Genomic DNA, 9,944 nt, shown 5'->3' on the forward strand with positions numbered 1-9,944 from the left:
TCTCCAGCCGCAATGCTAAAACAAAATGTAAAATCACTAATGAGACATCGTTTACAGTGAACAGTTGGTCGAATGTTGATTTTTCCATCTGATGAGTCTAATGAAGATATGCCACCACCCATCAAAACCAATTCTGACCAGCCCATTGCCACAAAAAGAAGAGGCGCATCAAGCATATGTCGCACAATTCAACCCCACCCTCAAAGTTGATGCTAGACAAGGTACCTTGTAGTGCATTGCATTTCATTTTTAGTATAGTTTTCATGCATTGAAGACAATGCCTCCTTCACGTTTGGGGGATGTAGTGTTCATAGTTAGTCATTTTCATTTATAGTTGTTAACATAATTTCACTATGACATTTATTTTCTTTAGAGATAATTTTATGAATAAATTAATGATTTTTGATGATGAAAAAAATTATGGTTGTAATTTGAATGTACATACCATTAAGATTGGTGAATAGACTTTAGGATTTGATTCTTTACGATTAAACTATTACACGATTGCGAGTTCTCTATGCTTAGCAGCGTTGGAATTTTTTTATGAAAGAAATATTGAATGCCTTAGTATAAATTGATATTACTGAATTTCAATGCTCAATGTTAGCAAGATATGCTTAATTGAAACTCTCATGACTTATTAAATGTTTTGAATGGAAAATAAATGCTTCGACATAAATGTAGAGGGACACTCCTCTTTTTTATAGCATTGCCTGGAAACCCCCTTTAATAAATGGCAACAATAACATATGAGTGAATGAAAGTAGTCACGGAATGACTTTGCTTAATAGGCTAGGGAATGGGGTCTTTGCTCCACTTTATTTTTAAGTATAGCAAAGTAGTTGTTATAGACTGACTCCCTAGTATCAGTGAAACTTTTAAAGGAAATGGGAGTAATTTACTTGTGCTTAAAAATTAAACAAATACTTAGGTAGAATATAGAAATTTCTTAGAAATTTTCTAACATTGTTAAGCTTAGATTGGATGTAATTATGCACACATATGAAAAGAACCTTGTCCTAGGGAAAAGTTCTTAAAATCTTGATGTGTCTAGCATGTTAAAGCCAATTACTTCTAAAGAATGAAATTTTACCATAGCTTATCTCTATTAAACTTTTCCATGTCATTCATACTGTCAACTACTACTCATTGTTTTAGAACAAGTAATAGCTTAAGTTTGGGGGTATGATAACCTCATAAAAGGATACATTTTGTGGCTTTTTACTTAGGTTATTGGTTGTTTAAAAGCTCATTTAGTTATATTTAGATGCATTTAGGCTTATATAGTTGCATATGGTGGTGTTGTGCTTTGGTGATGATCTGCAAGTGAATAAGGCTAAAGGAGAAGCGATGATTTTCTGTAGAATACTGGATGAGGAGACATATTGAAATGCTATAACATTGCGGATAGTATTCCTGGGCGAAAAATGCTACATCATTTATAGACAGTACCATGGTGCAGAAAAAGACAAAAGAAAAAAGATATTTTGCTGGAAAGCTATCCAAACACACATAAATGCTCTAACCAGTTGTCCTTGTGAAGACCACATGCCAGCCTAATCTACCCCTCACATGAATGAAATGATATCATAAGGTACAAATGGAATTTTGGGCACAAAAACCTAGAAATTCCCTTAGCATAAATAGTTAAAGATACCCTAAATAAGAGGGGAGTATTTGGACAATATAAGATAAAGAAGAAAGGAATAGTCAACTGCTACAAAACTCCATATTTCTTTTATTTTCTTTCTCATTTCGCGGTTCCTCCATTGCCAAGATCTAAGGGATAACAAGGTAGGATTTTGAGAGAAGCTAACTTGCTAAGGTGGTTCACGATATTCCTACAACTCACATGCTTGGGAGTTTTTCCTTCTCCTTTTGTGCTTTTCACTTTTATTTATTTTGTGGGTTTGTAATGAAACAAATGTTGAAGATGTTTGATTCTAGCCCAGCCATGAACTAACTTATTTGGTGTGGATTTACTTTGGATGACTATGTATTTGTTGAAATGAATGGTTTATATTTTCATGTTATATATTTGCTTTTATCATTGTTTTTATTTACTTAGGATTATAAAAGCTTTCGAGAGTTCGTCATTTTCTATGTGTGATGCCTAATATTTGAGAGAGTTAGATGAAATCAATGTGAGCAATAGGGCCGAGCTGGGAAGCAAATCCCTAATCCTCCTTAGAGATAATGAGAGGATTTCAATGACTAAAAGGAGTAGTACTTAGTCGATAGGATCTTGCTGCATTTCACAATAAGAGGTATTGTCGTAGAATTTTCACTATTAGGTTCCTTACTAGAGATAGCCTAGGAATACTTGTAGCAAACTCTATTGAGCAATATATGCATGAAAGGCTTGAACCATTCTATAAGGCAAGGCATAGAATTCATTAGTAACCATACCATTTATCCCAATTGTAGCTTGATTATGTGAGATTGTCAGTTTATCTTATTTCATATCTAGATTCTCAATTTAATTGTCATAGCGTATTTTTACTTTACTTCTCTGTTTGCCACAACATTTCACACTCCATACTTTCTATTTTGCCACAATATCTTATCACTTGTTTATACCACCATCTATCTATATATTAGTGTTTATAGTATTAGTGCTTTAACTTAACTTGGAAATCCCTCCAATCCCTATGGAGACGATACTCACTCTCTACTATATTACTTGTTTGATTGTGTACACTTGCACAGATTTACATGCCATAGCATAGTACTTTCACACACGTAAGAGTTGTGGTCCCCTTCACGATCTTCCCCACGCATATAACACTGATGGTATCCTCTTTGCTCGTTCATGTGATGCTATCACAACAACAATTGTCATGCATATTAAAGAAACAAAAGTTCAACAAATCATATTGTTTTTTTTTATTTTTTCCACTTTATAACACGGGTTATTATAAAAACCCAAACAAAGAAGTTTAAAGGAGATCTATTTATTTTTTTAAAAAAGACAAGCAATAAAAACAGGATATTTCCCCAATCTTTTTAGTGGTCAATTGTTTGGGTTTTCAAACCTAAACAAAAAGAATAAAAAAGAGAAAAAAAGAAAGGGATTCTTTTCCTTTCTTGTGGGTAGTCTTTTAGGAATCGAGACCACCTCAATTATCTAAGTTAATCGCCAAAAGTCGAAGGGTCAAGAATGAAAGAGCCTATGGGGGTTGATTTTTAGCATTTTAGAATGGATTAGGGAAATTAATAAAGGTTTATCATAGTTCTCTAAGTTTTAGAGTAAAATGAGAGTGGAAACCAGATGTTCTTAGCGTTGTTCGAGTTAAAATTTGAAAGGTCGGGGCTAGATTAGGGTCATTTAGGGGTCAATTTAACCTCTTAGGGTTTGGTTTTGGAATCTTAGAGAAAAAATCAAAGTGTTTCAATTCAATAGGGATAGGTTTTAAAGCTTCTAACGACCGTTGGTGGTGGTCATGGTTTGAATTTATGTTGACCTACGGTGTTTAAAGTGGCGTCTTTGGGTTTGCATGGGGTATTGACGATGAGAGAGGGAGTGAGTTGAGAGGATTTTTACAGATGAGAGAGTTCATTTGTTAGAGCTCTAAAATGAGCCAAAAAAGTTTAGAATTTTATAGGGGAATATGAGTTATTCACATTCAGGCCCCAACCTTTGTCGCATATTTACAATTTGGTCAACATTTCATTTTTTTTTTTCAAATTTAACCTAATTATTTTTCTCAATCATAATCTAAGAAGTAACATTTTTTTATTTTATTAAATATTTGAGCCGACTTTACGGTGACCAGTCCCGGGATATGTCTTGTATTATTTATGGTCCAAGTAAAATTTAATTCCTAGCTACTGACTTTTTAATTATTGCACAGAATTAAATATACGACCTCGCGGTGACCCATCATGGGTACAACCCAAGTTATTTACGATATGGGTACATTATTAAAAATTAACCTCTAACTTTAATTTTATTCAATTTTATATTTATGCTATTTTTCATTTTTTTCCTATTAATTTTTTAGTATTTTAATTTATATTCTTTATTTCATGCATTTAAATTTCAGCACTTTAAATTATAGTATTTAATTTTATGTAATTTTGTAATTTGTGCCTTATATTTTGTTTAATTTCATTTTAGTCTCTTACTTGATGTGTTTTAATTTCAAATCTTTTTTTTTAATTTATTTCAATTTAATCTGTATTTAAGCTCTAATTTTTTTTTATTTTTTTTAATCTTTCGATTTAGCCTTTCTTAGGTTACTTAGATTATAGATTTGATCCTTAAACTTAGTTTCCCAACAATTTAGTCCCTAAACTTTTGATTTTGGTGAATTTTTATTTGGTCATCGTATTTATATCTGAGTTTCCATTTTCATTATTCAATCTGAAAATTTAACAAAATTGGTTAGGATTAGTAATTAGAGCCTTCGTTTTACTTTAAATTCAATTTAATCCTTAAATTAGGTGTATATTTAGTTTGGTCTTCGCTTTTATGCTCCAGGTTCCATTTTAATTATTAGATTCAAAAAATTATTAAAATTGTTTATAATTAATATTAATTTGGTCCTCGCTTTTATGCTTGATGTTCTATTTTAATTATTCGATCCAATAATTTGTTAAAATTGATTAGATTTTAATATTATAGCCTACATTTTAGGTTTAATCCTTTAAGTTCTTTAAAAATTCCTAATGTGACACTTTAGTTAGAGGAAATCCTTTATTAACTCATGTAGTGTAATTAGGTTCAATAATTAGTTCTTCGACAAGATAATTCGATTTTAAAATAAGGTAATGTTAATTTATTAGGGATTAATAGTGTATATTCCACATTATGCATTGGGGTGACCACTGTTACGTCTCGAAGTAAATCAACATCTTTATCAAAATCTCACATCATGATTTTAAAATTGTTAAGGCAATGTTTGTTTATTGGGACAAATAATGAAGTTGCTGCTTATGCTTGGGGGTATTTATTGTTGGTTTTGATAAATTGACACCCTTTTTAAATTTACATACATAATAGGTTTTAAATTAAATAAAATTTTGAAATCAATACTTTTAATTTTAAAACATAGGTTAATTAACTAGATACCATTTTTTAGGCGTTGTGGGGGTATTTGTAACACCCTAAACCCGATTGGGGCTAAAGTACCACAATGAGCAACCGAGGCAACCCCTGATTTTCAAAACATGTTCATTTTCCTTTTACACAGTTCATGGCATCATAAATAAAACATAAATAACTAATATAAAGCATTTTACAAAACCGGAGCTCCGTGACACAATTTAAAACCAAAATAATTACAGACTCTGAGTTTAATAAACTGAATACATGGGTAAAGTTCTATGAATACACATGTCCACTAAAACTACAATACAATACTCTGAAGGAGATGTTGGAAGTCATGTTATAACGGTGCTCCATGAACTTCCAAGATACTAACCTACCAATGAAAAAAATCCGAAGGCTAAGCTTACAATGCCTAAGAGCATAATTGTTAATCTAGAGCAGCATAAAAACTCATAAACGCAAGCATGCTGAAGACATGGTACTAAACAATAGGTACATTCATAATATAAATTAAGTGCTACCTACTTAAGGCTTCGTTGTTCTATTACTAAAGTAGGGGTCTCACGCTTCCCTTATCCTCTTCTAATTGCCTAGTCATGAGTACACCACTAAAAGGACTCTAACCCTAATATACTAGCATTATCTGAAAGCAAACCTAGATGTACTATGCATTATTTGAAAACAACCCTGACTAGTATCTGGTCTCACATTACCATCATACATTAGTTACTGAGGGAACCCAATGTCATAAAACATAGGTGCAATTCCCTCCAAACATACTGAATGATCTCTTGGTCCCCACGTAGCCATCAAGTAGATCTCTTAGGGAGAACCCTGTGTCACATAGCATCAGTACAATTCTCGCCTATATGAAGTATTGGCTCGATCTCACATAACCTTCAAGCCAAGCTTTAACATATATGGCATACTGAACTGATGGGACTATGCATGCATAACTGACTCAAACATGAGGTAGGTCTAGTGGTGTGGTAAGAGAAATTTCATGTGAAACTTAGGGCGACATACTAGCCTACCTTAGGGTAAGAACTAAAATTTTAAAAAGTGAGGTTATCCTCTCACTAGCCACTACCTTGCTCATTCTCTCACCTAGAAAGGTTTATTAGTATATTACTGTTGTTATTTATTAAACTGCTCTATTCTGATCGTTCGTTACTTAAGAACGCTTTAGTCTCTTTGGCTCAAGGGAAGTCTCTACACATTTCATGAATTCAATTATGATTGTTGAGCTTGTTGATCACCGTATAAAGCACTAGCTAGCCCGATACCTGACTTAAGTTCATTACTGTGTAATGGAACTACTATCTTTCTTATCGTATTTCCCTTCAATACCTGTTAAGCTAAAAGGAATGACTTACACTTATTGGTATCACTGATGTTCTCGCAGCTCACCCTTTTTGTTATTACTGATCTGACTTATTCATCATACCACTTGTCGGTATATCCTCTACAATGATCCTCATCCTCAAACAATCAATATACATCCTTATATGAAGATGTTTCAACATAATACACTTAATATGGTTACATTACATCTATTGTAACCCACTCTTATGAGTGTTTCTAGATATGTTTGGTCATTTAGGTCCCTCACAGACTAAATTTTACTATTATAGATCATACTTAACTCTTACGTTCCTTAAACGAGTCAAATCTAACAATTCAAGGTGAGTGGTATCAATACTCTACTTGCAGTATTGATAACCTAGGGTCAAGTATCAATACCCCTATGAGTATCGATACAAAATATGCATTCTATTATGAAAAAGTGGCCTCGATATAAAAACTATCACCCTGAGTATCAATACTACAGGGATAGTATTGATAATCTCCCTGGCAGTACCGATACTCCCAGTTCAAATCCCTAATTTTTTCCCCAATTCATCCAGTAAAGATTACTTTAGGCTTAGAAAACACTAAAAAATTATCCTAAAGTCCATAGTTTGATTCCAAATCATGTACTAATGTTATGGGTAGTTATTTAGGGTCTTAAGGTATCATAAAACACATAATATACATCACATTCATGATTTTTGGCATAAATCACATGTGAAACCTTAAATGTTCAACTACACAAATCTTAGCAATTTCTTGAAATTTATTAAAGCTTAATACTCTAAAGGATTAGAAATACACTACCTTGATGTTTGATTCCCGAAATTAGCTCCTTTAACTAGAAAATACTCTCCTCTAGGCTTTGATGATAAAACCCCATATTTTCTTACAAAAATAAAACCCAAAGCTTGAATATTCAAAATAATTTTGTTGTGGGGTAATTGGGACAAAAATGAAGTATGAAAAACATTTAAATCTTACTTTTGAGCTATCACCTTTGGAGAGGAGGGAGGAATAGAAAATGAGAAGAGATAAGAAATGAATAAAATATGGAGATAGAATAGATAAAAGATTCCTTCTTTCCAAAATAATAAAATTGCACTAACAGTCCTTCATCATCTTTATGAAATTCATAAATCTTCTTTTTTTGGCTAATTAGGATTGCTTCCAACCCAATTAAGCCTAATGAATTAAATCATGAAATCTATGGTGTTCACTTACCTCTTGGTAAACTCCAAATGAGTAGCTCAAAATTTAGGGTGTTACAACTCTCCCCTCCTTAAAATAAGTTTTATCCTTAAAATTTACTTGGATTGAATAACGACCTATCCTTAGACCCCACAATTAGAAATATCAAGTGCTTAAATCTTATCAAAACTAATTCTCAAGGAAGAAGTCCTTACAGAATTACATACGACTCGAAACTCGCAAAATTGATATACAATTTTCTGAAGGTGCTTCCAATACCGAACTTTAAGCAAAAACCTTTGAAAAGCATGGAGCAAAAGAAATTACAGCATGACTATCTGAAATCCATGCTCAAAACATTCTACAAGGATGACACTGCATCAAGATTCATTGTTATCACTAAATCTTTCCCTAGCTAACCTTACTTAATCGAGTTAACTCACTACATAAGCTGATACCCTCTTTTACTTATTGAATACATAGAACTTGCTATGCTACACCTTGAGATCTTACTTGTAATTTTGATTCAATATTCATTCACGGTACCTTATTGTTTTTCATTTATCTTACAACTTACCAATGCTCTACTCATGTGATCGAGCATCGAGTGTGCTCAAAACTCGAAATTGACCACTTACATAGTTGAACTAACAATATTTGACTCTCCTGGGGAGCACACATCACAACGCAGAGATCTCATATGGCCAAACTCTGACTTAGGGGTTATGAGACTCTACATCTTGCACTTGCTAATGCTTACAGCCATTGAGTTATCTGATAAGAACTAATGCTAATCATATGCAGCTTAACAAAGTTGATCTCTTTTAATCTAAATTACCCGAAGTCTGTGATACTATACAACGCTACGTACTGCTGGGTGTGATATATAACTTGTGCTCATATACCACATTAAGACAGTAATGACAATGCTTGGCTCACCTAGCTGATTCACTTAGTGTTCATGCATAAAAATATACTGACGAAATCATATTGGTTTGTGCACCTCGAGACTAGTAACACACTACCTGACCTATAGTACCCTTAAAACTTAGGGTGATATTTCAGAAATAATGCAATGGAACATGCACCTTACTAACATACTCTTCGTGGGTACTTGGAGCATCTATTCCCAGTTAACAATTGAAGTGCCTAGGCACTTACTGAGGTAGATCTTGATCTTTTTATCAACAATACGATCAACATACTAACTAGGGAGACTTTGGTGTTCTTGACACTCTCGTGGAGATCTTCATCTCTAATGCTAAACTCGGGATTTAAAAATTCTATGTGATCGATCTCACGAACCCTCAAAGAATATCTAAGATAAATATTATTCACTTAGATCTTCACACAAAGGTTCTCCCTATCTAGTTCACTTAACACTACAAAAGAATGCGTGCACTCATGCATACTGAAGCAACATGAAAATCTTGGACATCTATAAACATACCTGGTATCTCATCTGCATCGTCAACATAGTTACCTTGTCTCAGTAATCTGGAAAGTTGAATCATCCAAGGTTAAATTAAAAATAGGTCTACCCACTCCTATACTCTCCTGCCCGAGCATTGAACCAACACCCTGATTGGTAGTCTCCCTACTATACTGAACCACTGGGCTATTCCCCTAAGTCGAGTTGAGGTATCAAAATCTAAACTAGAGTAATCCCTCGCCATATGTGCCAAGGATATGCATCTATAGCATTTCCTATAAAACTTGAAGCACCTTCCTTGATATTTTTTCCAAAATGCTCGTACTCTAGATATCTCATAGCCCTATAAGAGCCTCTAGAGTTTAACACAGATGGTCAAGCTTGTGGTCTCCTACGAGATCCTATACCTAAACTCTGACCTGACTAGAGTAACAAAGATGATGTCACTCTTCTCTACTCACACAGACCCTTGGTTCTCTCTTTTGCTGACTAAGATAGATTTACTGGTACATAAGTCCTCAAGATTGGGCAAACTGGTTCAATTAACAAACTCTTCATTATAGTCTGCACCTATTCCATGGTCTTAGCCTGTCGTGTCAACTTTGAAAACACTCTAGGCAGGTATGCTACCAACTTCTCATGGAAATCTATATATAGTCCCTCAAGGAACCTCTTACACCTCAAGGGTTTGGTTGCAACAAAATCTAGAGTGTAACATCTCAACCTAAGGAAATCTCTCTCGTACTCACACACTGAGTGGTCCCCCTAAACAAGCTGAGTGATCTTCATCCTCAAACCATCTATATGTGTCTTGTTGATGTACTTGCCTATGAACTAATCTAGGAATTAATCCCATGTATGCACCTCTGGCTGTAGAGCTATCTCTACAATTTTTCACCAATCATTAGTATCACCCTT

This window comes from Hibiscus syriacus, unplaced genomic scaffold, assembly GCF_006381635.1.
Source record: "Hibiscus syriacus cultivar Baekdansim isolate YM2019G1 unplaced genomic scaffold, ASM638163v2 tig00110683_pilon, whole genome shotgun sequence".
In the NCBI taxonomy this organism is placed as follows: Eukaryota; Viridiplantae; Streptophyta; class Magnoliopsida; order Malvales; family Malvaceae; genus Hibiscus; species Hibiscus syriacus.